At 40.8% G+C, this 16,574-nt stretch overlaps 1 long non-coding RNA gene across 1 annotated transcript in view; it reads right to left on the bottom strand.

The window, feature by feature from the left end:
- Positions 1 to 16,574, bottom strand: part of LOC118496723 — a 47,513-nt gene that overhangs the window by 29,915 nt on the left and 1,024 nt on the right. The window lies entirely within an intron of this gene.

Genomic DNA, 16,574 nt, shown 5'->3' with positions numbered 1-16,574 from the left:
GAGGAAATAGTCAACCTATCTGATGGAGAATTTAAAGCCCTGGTAATCAAAATGCTCACAGAACTGATTGAGCTTGGTCAAAAAATGAAAGAAGAAATGAAAGATATCCAAAATGAAATAAAGCAACTTATTCAGGGAACCAGCAGCGACAGGAAGGAAACCAGGACTCAAAGCAATGATTTGGAACAAAAGGAAAAAATAAACATCCAACCAGAACAGAATGAAGAAACAAGAATTCAAAAAAGTTAAGAGAGACTTTTGTAACTCTGGGACAACTCGAAATGTTCCAATATCTGAGTTATAGGAGTGCCAGGAGAAGAACAACCGTAAGAAATTGAAAACTTATTTCAATAAATAATAGAGGAAAACTTCTCTAATCTGGCAAAGGAAATAGACTTCCAGGAAGTCCAGGAAGCCCAGAGAGTCCCAAAGAAGTTGGATCCAAGGAAGCACACACCAAGGCACATCATAATTACATTAACCAAGCTTAAAGATAAGGAGAGAATCTTAAAAGCAGCAAGAGAAAAGGGGACAGTTACCTACGAAATCCATAAGGCTATCAGCTAATTTCTCAAAAGAGACCTTGCAGGCAAGAAGGGGCTGCAGAGAAGTATTTGAAGTCAGGAAAGGCTACATCCAAGAATACTCTATCCAGCAAAGTTATCATTTAGAATGGAAGGGCAGATAAAGTGCTTTCCAGATAAGGTCAAGTTAAAGGAGTTCATCATCACCAAGCCATTATTATATGAAATGTTAAGGGGATTTATCTAAGAAAAGGAAGATTAAAATATAAACCATAATATGACTAGAAACTCACAACTATCAACAAATGAACCTAATAAAAAGAAAGAAAGAAAAACAATGAAAACAAAAACTAGGCAAACAGCTAGAACAGGAACAGAATCAGAGAAATGGACATCACTTTTCAGTGGGGAGGGGGAAGGGAGGAATGGTGGGGAAAGCTACAGGGAAGAAGCAGCATAATTGGTAGGCATAAAATAGACAGGGAGAAATAAAAAATGGAATAGGAAATAGGAGTCAAAAAACTTATATGTACAACCCATGGACATGAACTAAGTGGGGGTGAGGGAAGCTGGAGGATTTGGGGGTACAGGGTGGAGGGAGGATAAAGAGGGAAAAGTCTGGGAAATTGTAATAATAATAATCAATAAAATATACTTTAAAAAAGACTATAGGGCTTATACAGGAGGAGAACTTGTCCTTTAGTGAGGTCTTAGAGTAGAAACAATTATTACAGACACAAGGTAACATGGGTGAGTGCTGCTTTTACAGGTTTAGACTAAGAATTCTGCAACAGGGCAAAATCAAAGAAATCAGATTTTGTGAGAATCAAAGACATTTTCTGTGAGAACCAAAGAAATTTTCAGGAGCAAATAGAATTTGGACTGGGTTCTAGATAGCGGATAAAATGTCAACAAATATACATAAGAGAAAAGAGATTCCTGGAGAGAGAGAGAAAGTCATGGTGAAGTAGTTGCTGGGGCTGTGAGAGTCAAGGGTTCTGAACACCATGATAAGGAATGTCTACTTATCCTGGACTTAATGTGAGAGAGTTGGGATTAATTTCAGTTCAGCACATTGTTTGTTTGTTGCTGTTTTGACTTGGGGGAGAGTGACATTATTAGATTTATGTCATAGAAAAGTGCTGAAAGCAGGCTGGAGGAAATTTAGAAATAGAAGAGCCTGAAAGGCAGAGGCCATTGCAGGCCACACAAGGCCAGCAGGATGCTGACAGTGAGGACAGAAAGGAGGACAGGGACTGGCAATAGAGCTGTCCCCTAAGCCCTGTGCTCCTGGAAAAGAGTCAAAGTTAAGAACTCTCCCACATTTCATGTCCTGGGAAACTGCTTTCTGTAAAGCACCACCATTTGCCATGTGTGGAGGCACCGAGGGTGCTAAGTCAACACTTAGGTGCCTCCTCACTCATCTCTGACAAGGCCAGACCCAAGCCCTCCAAATTCCCATGACTGTCTCATAACTGATTAGCTCATCTGGAAACAAGAGGCTTGTGAACCAACCTTTGGTGAAGTTTTCCTTTGTCCCCTAGGCCTCTTGACTGCAGCTCACCCTCAGACTGAGCCAGCAGACAGCCCCTACACAAGGGCCCTCCAGGAAAGCAAACTGAGCTGCTAACAGACCTTGTGGCCCTTCCATCCCACCTCTCCACACCCTGTTGTTTCTAGCCTTGCGTACTCCTCTCCATAAAAGAAAAGCCCATTTCTCCTAGCCTTTGAGAGCTTGCTGATACTGTGGATAGAGCTTCACACTATTGCTATACTCATCTCCCTCCTTAATAAACAATCTTTTCTAATAAAATCTCTTTTTGGCTTTTATTTGGTAGTACAGATCATTTAGGACACAGCATCAACCCAACCTGGCCAACCAATTGGATAAGAGGAGGTTAGGGCAGGGGATTAAGCAGGGCAGAGATTTGGGGCCAGGGTAGCCAACTGAGTGAGAAACACGCCTTTGTCTTTCTTTCGCTGTTTTGTTTCTGTGGTTTTAGTTTAGTTTAGTTTAGTTTTGTTTTGTGGGAAGGGATACATTTCTCTGTTTTAACTTATGAAGGAATACATTAACTGGGAGAAAAAAATCTTTGTGGTTCTTGTATTTCTCAAATATATATCACCTAAGTTAGTTTTCCATCCCATCTCCTAAATCCCCTCATACCAAACATTTAAATGAGTTTAAATCAGGAGGGAAAATAAAATATTATGAGTTGTTTATGATATTGGTGATTTTAGCTTTACTTCCTTTTATCCATTTAAAAGATTCATGAATTTAATATCTAAAATAATGTCTAAGTCCTACTCTTCATAAGATATTTTCACTACCCATGGTCTCCACCCCTCAACACTCTGGTGTTCCCAGCACGCTTGCTGAAGCCTTCCAGATTATTAACCATTAGTCTTGAAATGCTTAGCTCTTGGCATCTTCAGTGTGCTTCATAATCTACACTTATGTTAATCCACAGCTAATGGGCACAATAGTGCTCAGCCTTTCCCGTAGAAAATCTTTCCCTGGCCTCCATTTTCAGGATCATGAGACAGAGAGCGTGTGGGGCCCAGACCCCAGCATGTGCCTCAGAAAGCTGCACTGGTGACTTTACCCAACAGCGTTCCTGGGTTTCTGTTCCATGTCCCATCCAAGTTTCCCATGGCATTTTAGCCCAGACGTATTTGATACACAAGAATCTCTCCTTTAAAGGGAATTCAAAATAGCCGAAACAGCGTTGCTTGGAAAAATAGCATCAGTGGACGCCCCATCCCTTCCCATCCTCTACACAACCACAGCCTCAGCCTCTGCTTTCATTTTGCTGCACTTGTTCTTACAGCATCAAAATCTGTCAAGTTTTCCTTCAGCTCTCTCCACCCAGTTCCGTGTCTGTAGACATGTGAGGATGTGCCCTAAATGCCACAGGCGAGATGATTATTCAGACATCAATGAACGTCAAAAAAGCAAAGCTAGGTATACATCTAGATTATATAAGAATATTATTTCCTTTACCTTCACCTTGGCTGAATTCTGAGTTTCTATTTTTCTTATTTTCATAAATAGGAAAGCCATCCTGTAAATAACTCTTCAAAAATAGCCTCTCTGTAATATGCTGAATATTTTAAAAACCAGGTTTCAGGTTTGGCCTTCAGCATTCAGTCCACATGGCAGTAAGGCTAGAGCCTGGTGGAACACACAATGGTGAGATGTTGGAGTTAATCGAACCCCGGGGGCCTGCTGCTGTTTTGTGTGAGAAGTCCTTGACTGCATCTTTACCGCGCATGTCCCTGTGTGGCGTGGCCGCCCTGCAGAAGGCACAGATGGCGACTGTCAGTGCTGTGCCTCAGATCCATAGCCTCCTGGATGCAGCCACTTCTTAGCTGGTATCCTCCTTGTAGCTATTTTCCTACCATTTTGAAAATAAGCCTTAAATGTATTTTTGAAAAACCACATATTTCAATGTAGCCTCTTCTAATAATAACAGTCTCACTAAATCAGGATGATGAAAGGGAGGTTTATCTCAGCTTAGCAGGAAAAACCTGAGTTGTGAACTGTTTGTAAAGGCATATAAAGGTGTGACATCTAAATGTACAATAACATCATGATTTTATACGTGGAAGAAAGAGCAAATGAACTATTTCAAGGCAATTCCTGAGAGCAGAACTGGGTCTAATGGATAGAAGTGTAAGGACATTTTACTTCAACCTGAGGGAAGCCCAGCTAGCATACATAACTAGGTTTTGGCAGAGCAATTTACCTTGTGGGGGTGATGCTATTGCTAGAGGTGGCCCGCTGGAAGTCAGCTCCTGCATGAAGAGAAACTCCAGGCCCCTTTGCCTCCAAGAGGCCACTGCAGCAGAGTTGGTGCCCATACCAAGCCTGAGTCCAGGCCACCCGGCTCCAAATCCTGCTCCTCCTACTCATTAACTTAGTAAACTTGGGCAAATTACTTAACACCTCTCTGCCTCAGTTTTGTCCCCTGTAATGGGGTTGATCATTTTGAGGAATTGATATTTAGAAGAATTTTAAACTTAAAACAGTAAGTGACAGGTACGTGGTAAGAGCCATGTAACTGTTAAATTAAGTAAGGAAAATGTTTCCTAAGGTGTCTAAGATACTCTCGAGTGTCTCCTTTGTGCTAAGCAGTAAACCAGATGGACACAGACTCAAACTCTATACAGCTCATAGCTTGTACTGGAGAAAGAGAGACAGGTGGCCAGGCCATGGCCCGGAGAGGACTTCCATGACAAAGGAAGCTTGGGCAGGGGGCTCACATCAGTATCTAGAACTCAGGGGAAGATTTGTTGTGGACCAGAGTGGGATATGTTCTAGGAAGAGGAAGGGACATGAACCTGGAGGGCTGGGACCCGATGATTCCCAGCATCCTCAGCTGCTGCAGGCACATAGAGGCTCTGCTAATTTAGGTCCATGTTTTTTTTACAGCTGCTGACTCATTCATTCATTCATTCATTCATTCACTTATCTTTACTAACAGGTAAAATCTAGAACTTCTTATTGCAAAGAGGTATTTTTAAATTACCCAGTAACAATCTTATTTAGTTAGAAGCATATGTAAGTGTTTCAAGTTGTTGCAAATTCTGATCTTGTGCTATTTAAATAAAACTGTTGGGGGAAAACAGTGTTTATTCACATAGTGTCCTTGTAGAAAATAGTGGCTATAGTCACAATTCCACTTCTTAATTATTTTTACTGCAGAACTTAAAATAACCAAAAGAATTATGTAACTATTATTATAGTGCATAATTTTCTAAAAGTGTTGTTTGAAGGACCTCTTGGTGGAATCATTTTCCTTGGTGAGCTACAAGTGGTGAAGCTCATTTGGTGTAAATTAGCAGCTCTGTTTATGCCTAATCTTAAGTAAAAAAAAAACACAAATATCAACATGCTCCAAAAGAACTTATCCAGGATAACCTATCATTAAACTATAGGGGGAAATATAAAAAAAAAATGGCAATAAAGGGTGAAATATCAAAAGCTGATGCCCTCTCTATGACAGTGGGTATATTCCCTTTCAAATGCAGTGGAGTGTCCTAAACTCTTGTGAGCTCAGTTCACAGAGACTTGCATAGGACATTCATCCCATTCGGAAAGACAAGGGTATTTCTTTAGAGAGCATTGCTTGGAGACCTAGAAGTCTCTAGTAAAAGGTTTATGTGGAGATGAGGCAGTATGTGAAACAGAACAGTGTCACGGGGTCTTCCTTACACATCACAAATGCCCCAAAACAACTTTGATGTGAAGTGCAGTAAAGAGAACAAGGCCCCGAGGCCACCAGAGCCCCTCTCTCGGAACTTTCAGACACAAACTACCTAAAAATGTCCATCTGCTTGTTTCACAGTCCATCAACCCATGCCCTCCCCCACCAATGAACCGGGGAAACTCCCCGTTCCAGAACCTAAATCAGAAAGTGTTCTCCTTGTGTAAAATTCTACCATGGCTTCCCAAGAGCTTCAGGGACATGCTCACAGTGCTTAATGTGACTTAAGGGAGCATGTGGTCTGCACACACCTTGCTCTCCAGCCTGATGGCTCACACCTTCCCTCACATTAGAGTGTGCTTTCATCATATCAGCTTATGGTGGCTTCTCAAATACACCACACAGTCCCACCTCTCCTTAGTGGAGCACATGTTGTTCTTTTGCCCTTGGTAAGGCCCCAAGCCCCTCCCACCTGGCTGGTGTGAGTTGGCCTGGTGACCCAACTTGAGCAATTTCTCCTGTGACCCACCATCATTCCCTTTGTCCCATCTGTGAACTCAGTACTTGACTCTGTCGTCAGAGCCATTAATTTCTTGGATGAAAAATTAGTCTTGTTTATTTTTGTCTTCTGAGTAGCTGGTGTAGCTTTGGATGAATGCATGCAATGTCGATAAAAGTCTGGATCCCAGGGGCCACTGGATAAGAGGGAGGAAAAGGAATAGAAGTCTGAGAAACAGCCCTGCCGATGCCATGAGGAACAGCTAGCCAAGGGTGTCCACCTTCCCACCTTTCAGGGTGGCCAGCCCCACCCCAGACAGAAACAACCAGTGGTGAATTTTTCAGATGAAATGATATTTTACAGCTAAACAGGACTCCAGTTCAGAAGTAGTTCTCAAAAATTTTAATGTGACTGAAGTTGACCTACTAAAATTTTATTATAGAAATTTTAAAGGTGAGCTAGCTAAGAAAAGGGCATTTTCGTAATTCCTTGCTATTTTAAATTTGGTAAAACTGTTTTTGACACTGCTGCCTGTGAATTTTTCTTTGTTTTACCTCTATGATCTTCCTCTTTCCCCACTCTAGTTATACAGTAGGATAAGCATGAACTAAGTAAACAGGTAAAAGGAATGGGCAGCTCCGGTATAGACAAAAGACGTAAATATCAAATGACAAATAGAGTGACTTGTGGAGAGTCATTTAAAGTCAGCCAAAAGAACTTTTAAGCATCTATTAACCAAAAAGTCCTATACATCTTGGGGGGCCAAATGAGAAATAGACTCTTGCCTAAAAAGTTTGCTGTCCATCCACTCATTTAACCTGAATTTATTAAACTCCCACTGTGTGCAAAGCACTGGACTAAGCACTAGGTGTGTAGTAATTGAGAATACAGACAAATGCACACTTATTTAAGTATAGAGTATGAAAATAAAAAGGATAATTTGTTATCAGAGAGAATGAAAATAATGTCCAGGGTTGAGAGGAACCTAAATTATACTAGGGAGTCAGAAAGAGCCTGCCTGTGGAAGTTCCTTTGCATCTGATCTCCTAAGAGTCAGCCAAGCAAAGACAAGGGCCTGGAGTCTTCCACAAGGAAAGAACAGCAAGGCATATTTAAGGGATGGAAAGAAGGATTTCTGTGGCTGGAACATGAGATGGGTGGACAGAGGTGTGAGACAAGGTCAGAGAAAAATAAACCTTTTCTTCAGGTTTATTTCTTGTAAGGAGACATAGTTTTCTTTGAGTAAAAGATTCTCTGGAATATATAAACAGGCGCTTAACCAAGAGCAGAGTTACAAAGCAGCTGCCATCTTAGAAGATTTACCTTCTGTAGCTGGAACGGAAAATTGCTGGCACAGCAGCTGGCAGGACAAAAAACCTTTCTGCCCTGGTGAACCCGGTTTCTATCCTGAGGGTCTCTTCCTACCAACCTTCCATCGGATCATTGTCAAAATAATCTTCTTAAAATCCTTCTTTGATCCTCTTACTTCCCATTGTAAAAGCTTCTCCTGCCTTCCCACATCTGAAGGGATAAAACCCACATGCCTCTGGCTCACATTCAGAAGCTTCACCCTGAGCTTCCATTTATCTTTCAGGCACCATCTCTGATGGCACCCGTGTTAGAAGCTGGGCTCAGCTCCACCTGTCTGGATAGTTTATTTTCCCCAATTGGACTGTAAGATCTTTACTTGGCTTGTCTCCTCATCCTACCACCCCTCACCCTTGTACCCACCTCCAGCAGCATCTGCCCGGCGATTTGCTTGCCCTGCAATAGGAACTATCCAAATTGATTGTTCACTGAGCCATTCAGCAAGAATGTTTTGACTTCCTAATATGTGTTAGGCACAGTGAAAAAAGACAAGGAGCTGCACTCAGGGAATAACTTATCTTATTGTTTGATAAGCCATGTGATTGTGGCTATCCTGTGTGATTTAAGCCTTTGCATCGCAAAGTATGTTCCTTAGGTGAATCATATTAGCATCATCTGAGAGCTTGTAATAGCTGTAGAATCTCAGTCCCTCACCATCCATTCTGCATTTGCAAGATATTCCCATGATCTGAATTGCACAGAAGCTCTGCTGTAAGACTCACAGAGAAAGGAAAGGGGGTCAAAATGGTGAAATATGAAGATCCCAATCTCACCTCCTCCCATGGGCACACAAAACTACAACTACATATAGAACAGCTGTCACTGAGAATGACCTGAAGACTAGCAAAACAGATTTTCTACAACTAAGGATATAAAGAAAAAGCCACATTGAAATGAGGAGGAGTGGCAGAGATTCGGCCTAGTCAGAGCACACACCCCAAGTGTGGTGTCTTACAGGCAGGAAGGGTATCAAAACCCCAGAGGTCCTTCCTGAGGATCAAGGAAGGTGTCCAAGACTCACATTGGTCCCCCTCACCCAAGTGACCTGTACTAGGTAGAGGAACCACCACAACATTTGGCTTTGAAAACCAGCAGGCCTGCATCCAGAAGAGCTGAAGGGCTGTAGGAAAACTAGACTGTACTTGTAAAGGGCTCACACACAGGCTAACTTGCTCTGAGCCCCAGAGGAGAGGCGGCAGTGTGAAAAGTTCATGGATCATACGTGAAGGAGATACACTGACTAATTTTAGGGTGACCGCTGGAGGTGTAGGTGTGTTTTCCAGGCATGGAAGTGCTATCAGGCACCTTTTTCTTTTACTCATCTTCCACCTAGTTGGCCAATGGAGAGTGTCAGCTAGCAGGTGCCATAGCTGACACTCTCCATTAAACTTGCTAACACCATTTGCCCTGCCCCTGTGTTCCCCAGAGGTCCCACCCTGCCCATGACCCTTCTAAAGTGGCCCCTGCTTCACCACACCCAGTGGGCTGCCTTGGCCAGGAGTGGTGCCTCTCCAAAGTGGCCCTCACTCTGGGAGACTAACCCACCCATCAGCATGCCCCAGTTGCAGCTGGGCCTCCAAGACAGTCAGCCTGGGAACCAAACCACTCACCAGCACACCCACAGCAATTAAAGCTCTTCCACAATAGCAGGGAGCACTTAGTCTACACAAGGGAAGCCCCCAGAGCATCTGGGTCAGGTGACCGGGGGGATTGAGTCACAGCCCCATGGGGTACCATCTACATAAGATCACACTTTCAAAACTGGGAGGCATAGCTGCTTTACCTAACACACAGAAACAAATGCAGAGAGTCAGGCAAAATGACAAGACAAAGGAATTCTTTCTTCCAAAAGAAAGAATAACACAAAACTCTAGAAAAAGAACTAAACAAACTGGAGATAAGCATTCTATGAAATAAAGAGTTAAAAATAATGGTCATAAAGGTGCTCACCAAATTTGTGGGAAGAAAGGATGAAACCAGTGAGAACAACAGAGAGATAGAAAACATAAAAAAAGAACTGGCCAGAACTGAAGAATACAATAACTGAAATGAAAATAGATATATAGATATATAGATATACACACATACACATACACATACAGTAGAGGGAATTAACAACAGATCAGACAATACAGAAGAGATGGGCAATCTGGAAGACATGGTAGTAGAAATTGTTCAATTGGAACATCAAAAAAAAAAACAACAACAAAAAATTGTAAAAATGAGCATAGTTTAAAGGACTTTGGGAACAATAACATGTTAGCATTTGTATTATAGGAGTCCCAGAAAGAGAAAGAGAGAAAGGAACAGAAATCTGTTTGAAGAAGTAGTGGCTAAGACTCTCCTAAGTAGATGAAGGAAACAGACACTGAAGTCAAGGTGTAGTACAGAGAGTCCCAACACTGGGAGCCCAAAGAGACCCACACCAAACACATCAAAATTCACCTGTCAAAAGTTACAGATAAACAGAGAATCTTAAAATAAGCCAGAGAAAAAAACAGCTAGTCAGCAGAAACTTTACAAGACAGCAGAGAATGGTGTGATATGCTCAAGGTGATGAAAGGGATAAACCTACAACAAGTAATAATCTACCTGGCAAGGCCATCATTTAGAAATGAAAGAAAGAGACAGAGCTCCCTAGGCAAACAAAAGCTAGAGGAAATCATCATCACTAAATTGACATTATAAGAAATGTTAAAAGGAAAAAATGCTAAAACTATAAAAAACAAAATATATGAAAGAAAAAATTCAGATCAATCATTTATAAAGGTAGTAGAAAAGTTAAAAGACAGGAGCAGTAAAATGATCTATGGGGGGACCCCCCAAAAAACTGGAATTACCTCCTGGAGGGCAAGCCCCTTCTAATATAGGCTTCTGCTAGGTGAGTGTTCTAGGAACTCACCTGTATCAGTGTCAGCTGGCATTGTTGTGAGAGGCTGCATTCAGCTTCTGCAAATTTTTTTGAAGACTCTCTCAGGGCATTTGTCCATCATGATAGGTGGTTTACGAGTGCGCCTGCCCACACAATGCTGAGTGTTCAGCAGTTTTCAACATAAACAGTGTGATCCCTGTGCCCCCCTCCTATTCACCCAATCTCACCCCAAGTGACTTTTTTGTTTTTCCAGCTGAAAAAAGTCCTCAAAGTGAAACACTTTGCCAATGTGAAAGAGGTGAAACAAAAAATTGCAGAAGCACTAAAAAGCATCAAAACTGACTAGTTCAAAAACTGTTTTGAGCAGTGGGAAAAGTCTTAATGGGTGTATTGCATCAAATGGAGAGTACTCTGAGGGTAACTGAAGTTTAAACATGTACGAATAAATACACAATTTCTTATAAATAAATTCCTGGTGTTTGGGGTACCCCCTTATAAATCCATAATAATCAGCTAGGGGATATGCATGAATACACACAAAAGGTGTAAAATATGATATCAAAAACATAAAATATTAGTGGGTGGGTAAAAATGAATCGCTTTTGGGGGGAGGATTGAAGGTAGGAGGGAGAGGTGGGTAGGGCAGGGGAGAGGGATGGGGAAAATGGGGACAACTGTAATTGAACAATTTAAAAAATGAATTGCTTTTAACCTTCTCTCCTTTCATACAACACTAAAAACTGAATTGCTTTTAGAATGCATTTGACTTAAGTTACCATCAATTTAAAATGGGCTGCTATGTCCATTTTATATGTGATGTCCAGGTTTTTATACATGAATTTCATGGTAACTACACACCAAAAGCCAATAGGCTTTTGTGTATAATAGATACACAAAATATAAAGAGAAAGGAATCCAAACATAACAGTAAAGTTATCAGATTAGAAGGAAAAGAGCAAGAGAAGGAGAAAGGAACAGAGAACTACAAAAATAACCAGAAAACAATGAACAACATGCCCATAAGTACATACCTATCAATAATTATTTTAAATGTAAATAGACTAAGTGCTGCAATCAAAAGAGGGTGGCTGAATGGATAAAAAACAAGACATACGTATGCTGTCTACAGAAGACTCACTTCAGATCTAAAAGCATCAGTGTATAGACTGAAAGTGAAGGGATGAAAAAATATGCAAATGGAAATGAAAGCTGGGGAAGCAATATTTATGTCAGACAATGTAGACCTTAAAGCATAAACTGTTATGAAGCAAAGAGTGGTATTGCATAATGATACGGGGATCAATCCAACAAGAGGATATGGCACTTGTAAGCATCTGTGCACTCAAGATAAGAGCACTTACATACATAAATCAAATATCAACACACATAAAGGGAGAGAATGGCAGTAACACAGTAATAGTAGGGGATCTTAACACCTCACTTACATTAATGGATAGATTATCCAGACAAAGAACAAGGAAACATTAGTGTTAAATGTCACATTAGATCAGATGAACTTAATAGATAGACACAGAACATTTCATCCAAAAACAGCATAATACACATTCTTTTCCAGTGCACATGGAATGTTCTCGAGGATACATCTCATTTTAGGTTACAACACAAGTCTCAACATATTTAAGATTGAAATCATAACAAACACCTTTTCCAACCATAGTAATATAAAACTAGAAATCAATTGCAAGAGGAAAACTGGAAAAAAAAATCCCACACAAACATGCAGAGGATAAACAGCATGCTACTGAAAAACAATGGGCCCATGAAGAAATCAAAGAGGAAATCAAAAAATATCTCATGACAAATGAAAATGGAAACACAACTTTCCAAATGAAACACAGCAAGCAGGTCTGAGAGGAAAGTTTGTAACAAATCTCAATGTTTCAAGAAACAAGAAAAATCTCAAACCGTCTAAATTTGCACATAAAGGAACTAGAAAATGAATAACAAGCAAAACCCAAAGTTAGCAAAAAGGAAGGAAATTATAAATATCAGAGGAGAAATAAATGAAATAGAGACTTAAAAAATAGAAAAGGTTAATGAACCTAAGAGCTGGTTCAATGAAAAGATAAACAAATTAATAAACCATTAGCCAGAGTCATCAAGAAAAAAAATAGAGGGGCCCAAATAAATGAAGTCGGAAATGAATGAGAAGTTACAAACAACACCACAGAAATACAAAGGGCCATAAGAGACTATTACAAACAATTATACACCAACAAATTGGACAGCCTCTCTGGTAAGTGACTTGAATTGTTGGGTCACGTGATTATACTCACCTTTATTACCCTATTTCCAAAAATCCCTAGTAAAAGCAATTATATGATCTCCTTCAGGGATTCATTCAAGACAGCCCCTTGAAGAGGAAGAGTATGTCTTGTGAAATGCCCTGTCCTGCTCAGTGCTTGCACACTGCCTTACCCACACTGAGTAAATAGAATTTAATATTTAACAACTGGATGGTGTAGAAGAGGCACTCAGTAAATATTTATTGAATAAACAGAGAAGAAATGAAGATGTACTTTTTCAGATCCAGCACAATCAGTGAAGCTTCAGGGGAAGATGTAAAAGATCTGGTGCCTCCTGTTCCTATAAAGTCATCTTTCCTGGATTTTTGAAGCCCTGACTAAAGTCATCCCTTAGCCTTCTCTGGACTAAATCTCCCTTCTTTTAGTCTGTTTCCATAGGTTTTTAACTCTGAAATTTCAAGTTTTGTCTCTACTATTAATTTTTTTTTTCTAATTTTCATCTCTAGTTCATCTCGGCTTTAGCCAATCCCGCTGGTCCTCTTCTGGCCCTGCCTGGCCCCTAAAGGCAGTGGGGTTCAACATGCTAGGACCTGCCTCATGAGTTTGCTCCGTTACAGTCACCGTCAGGGTCTCCGGAGAGAAGCAGTACCAGTGGGAGGAGAGAGGGGAACGTGCCTGCCACGAGCACAGAGAGAACACCCTACCTAGGCCAGCAACTTTCAACCCTGCTGACAGGAGCTTGTAAAAGTACCAGTGCCCACTCCCCATCTGCAACTGGCAGAAATTCTGACTCGGTTGGTGTGGGCATCACCAGATTTTAAACTCTCCTCAGCTGGTGTTCATCTAACTTAGGAACCACTGATCTAGCCCATCTACATTATTTGAAAAAAAAAAAAAAAAAGGAAAACATGCCAAAGGGGGAAAATATGTGTATATGTATATGTCTGTATGGCAAAAGTAGGTTTACAGTTGCTCGTATGGCAAATAATACAATAATAAATAATAATACAATAATAAACTCTGTTTCCCATACTCACATCTGTAAACCTACTTTTGCCTACCCCCACACATGTATATGTGCATGTTGCATACATACATATGTTGACAGGATTTACATTGAAGCCTCATTACTCTGGGCTTTGGTGATTCTGGACTTTATGATAGTTTTGTGCAATGGGCTAAGTTTACCTTTCCCACCTATAGTAAAATGAGTACTGTAAACAAGAGTGCTTTAAAATGTTTTGTAGAAACTAGATTGTTTTTGTAAGGATTTAGATTCAAACACTGACTTGAGCTAAATATAATTTATATTCCCAATTACAGAACAAAAATTTGGAAGGCACCAGCAAGCACTGTGAATATATTATACAGAGTTCCTCTAACAATTGTAGAATTGCTTTCATTACCTTGTTTATTATCACTTACACTAAAATTCTATTTATACTTTAATCACTTTAGAATAATGTTTATCACCATTGGAATTCAGCTGCTCATACACAGAGTCATTCCTACGAGCACATCATTGGAAGATGATTTCCTCGAATGCCACAGCTTTAATGGGACCCACTCCCCCCCTTCAGATGCACAGATTTGCTGATGTGCTAGAGCAGTGACTGTCAGCCATTTTCCACCCCATAGCACTGATAAACTAATTACTAAAATGCTGTGGCACACCAAAAATTGTATTTTTGCCAATCTGACAAAAAATTGGTATACTTTTAATTCATTCACACTGGACAGCTATTGTTTTGTCAGCTGTTGTCATTTTTTTATTTGACAATCAAAGGAAAAGGGGTCAGTGCCCCTGACTAAATAGTCAGGTATTGCGTGTTTTCGAAGTCCTTGTGGCGCACAGGTTGAAAATCACTGCACTCCAGTGCTCTGGCAAGTGAGATGGATCTCTGCTGTGTCGGGCAGATTCAGATGATTAGGGGTCTGACAATCACCAGAATAATTCATGTAATGACTTTATGCAGGAAATTTCATTATTTCTAATAGCTTACAGTGGTTTAATATTTTAATGTAATTATGGTTAATTATGTATTGTAATAGGCCTTGGCTAGGCTTTGGATCTGGGTCTAAGTAAAAAACAGCTAATGGAAATTTTTCTCTAGTTGTTTTTTTTAAACAAGGAATTAAGTCCTAAAGTGAAACTGAATGCAAATCTAATAGGCAATCTCTTGCCAGAGAAAATATTGGCATAATTACATTTAAATGCCTACTTTATCAGTTTAATTGGCTATTCCCTAACCTTTCCACTTACCTACTTTTAGAAATTTCTGTTGTGTTGGGTGAAATTTTACCAAAAGGCAGTCTGAGTGAGGGAGATACTGAGAAACATATCAAATAATGTTGTTTATTATAGTCACCATTAAAGGTAGAGAGGAAGAGGGAGTTGGAAGTAATGCCCAGGATGAGGTTTGGGATTTCATTTATTGGTGTTGCCGATTCTGGTTCAATGCTAAAGATGGACATAAATAGTGAGAACTAAAGTATGGCTTGCTTCTAGTGAGTGTGTCCACTGGCTGCTAAGCCATAATGCAGTGTTTCTGATTACATTTCCACACTCCTGGGGTTTGCCTGCAGTCAGGGCTTGAGTGAGGGAGGGCCATGGAGAAGTGTTAAAATTAATGTGAATTTGCTAAGGCTTAACTTTCATTCTTCTTTTGAGAAATAAGCCCATTTTAGACTGCACTGTCACCCTCTTCCCCCTGCATTCCACTTCTCATCCCATAGCACCCTGTCTCTTCCCCAAGGAAGAAAAGAAAGACAAAGAAGAGGGCAATGTGAGGGCCACTGAGAGCCTTCCCCATCCTCAGCCTTTTAGAATCACTGAGGCGGCTCCTCTGTAAGGGCCCCCTTGAGGTGTGGGTACCTGGAGCTTGACAGCCAGGCTTGTAGGCTTCAGCAAAGCACAAGATCTCAAAGGCGTCATAAACAGACAGTTCCAACCTGCCCACTTACAGGAGGAAATACCTACTTGCTCATTTATTTGGGAGTTACCTACTTTCTGGCTTGGAAGAGAAGGTAGGAAAAAAAAGTGGGGGGGTAATTCCTAACATTTGTATAGTGCCATACCATACAAGTGATTTAACTCCCTTAACAAACCTGTGTTTACTGACTCCATTTTCCAGCAGATAAACCGAGGTCCTGAAAAGTTTGACATCTAGGTGAAGTTTACGTAGTGAATGCACAGGAAGTCCAAACCCAGATCCAGGACTGCTGCCCAAGGCCAGGGCACTGTCCATGCTCCTCTGTGAGTCACAGCAGCCGTCTGCACACTCAGGCATTTCTCGGGATAGGATAGGCTCTCCTGCATAGAGCTTTTTGTTTTGTTTTTAGCAGAATTTAACAGTGCCTATTTTGAAATCTGTCATAAGGACACACATTAAAGTTTAGGCAAGGGAAAAAAACTTAGCTACCAGAGATAAGGAAGGGAGATAAAACCTCACAATATTAGATGTCACCTCATGTGAGGACATTGCATGTGAACACTGACATGGGCACCTCGTAGAGGTGAGAAAATAGCATTAAGCGAATGGGAAGGGCAGTGAGAGGGACGTCAGGTGCTCTGTGACTGGACAGATCTGACGAATCCTAGGCAATTGGCAAGTTGGAAACAGTGGTACCTCACAAGATTGTTGTGGAGCTCAAATACCTTGGATGTAAACTGCACTTTTAAACCTGTAGAAGCCTTTACAAGTAAAAGGTACCCTAACTGGTATATATTAACTGGTCCATAGTCTGAGTGGAGCATACCGTAGGCCAGTAAAAGCATGCCTCTCTCTCAGCCTCTCTGGGCACCTGGTTTTATTCCCAGTGACCCAGCTGCTT

Source organism: Phyllostomus discolor, chromosome 9, assembly GCF_004126475.2.
Source record: "Phyllostomus discolor isolate MPI-MPIP mPhyDis1 chromosome 9, mPhyDis1.pri.v3, whole genome shotgun sequence".
Lineage (NCBI taxonomy): Eukaryota > Metazoa > Chordata > Mammalia > Chiroptera > Phyllostomidae > Phyllostomus > Phyllostomus discolor.
The sequence above is the reverse complement of the archived record's forward strand: the minus strand, read 5'-3'. Positions and strand labels throughout refer to the sequence as shown.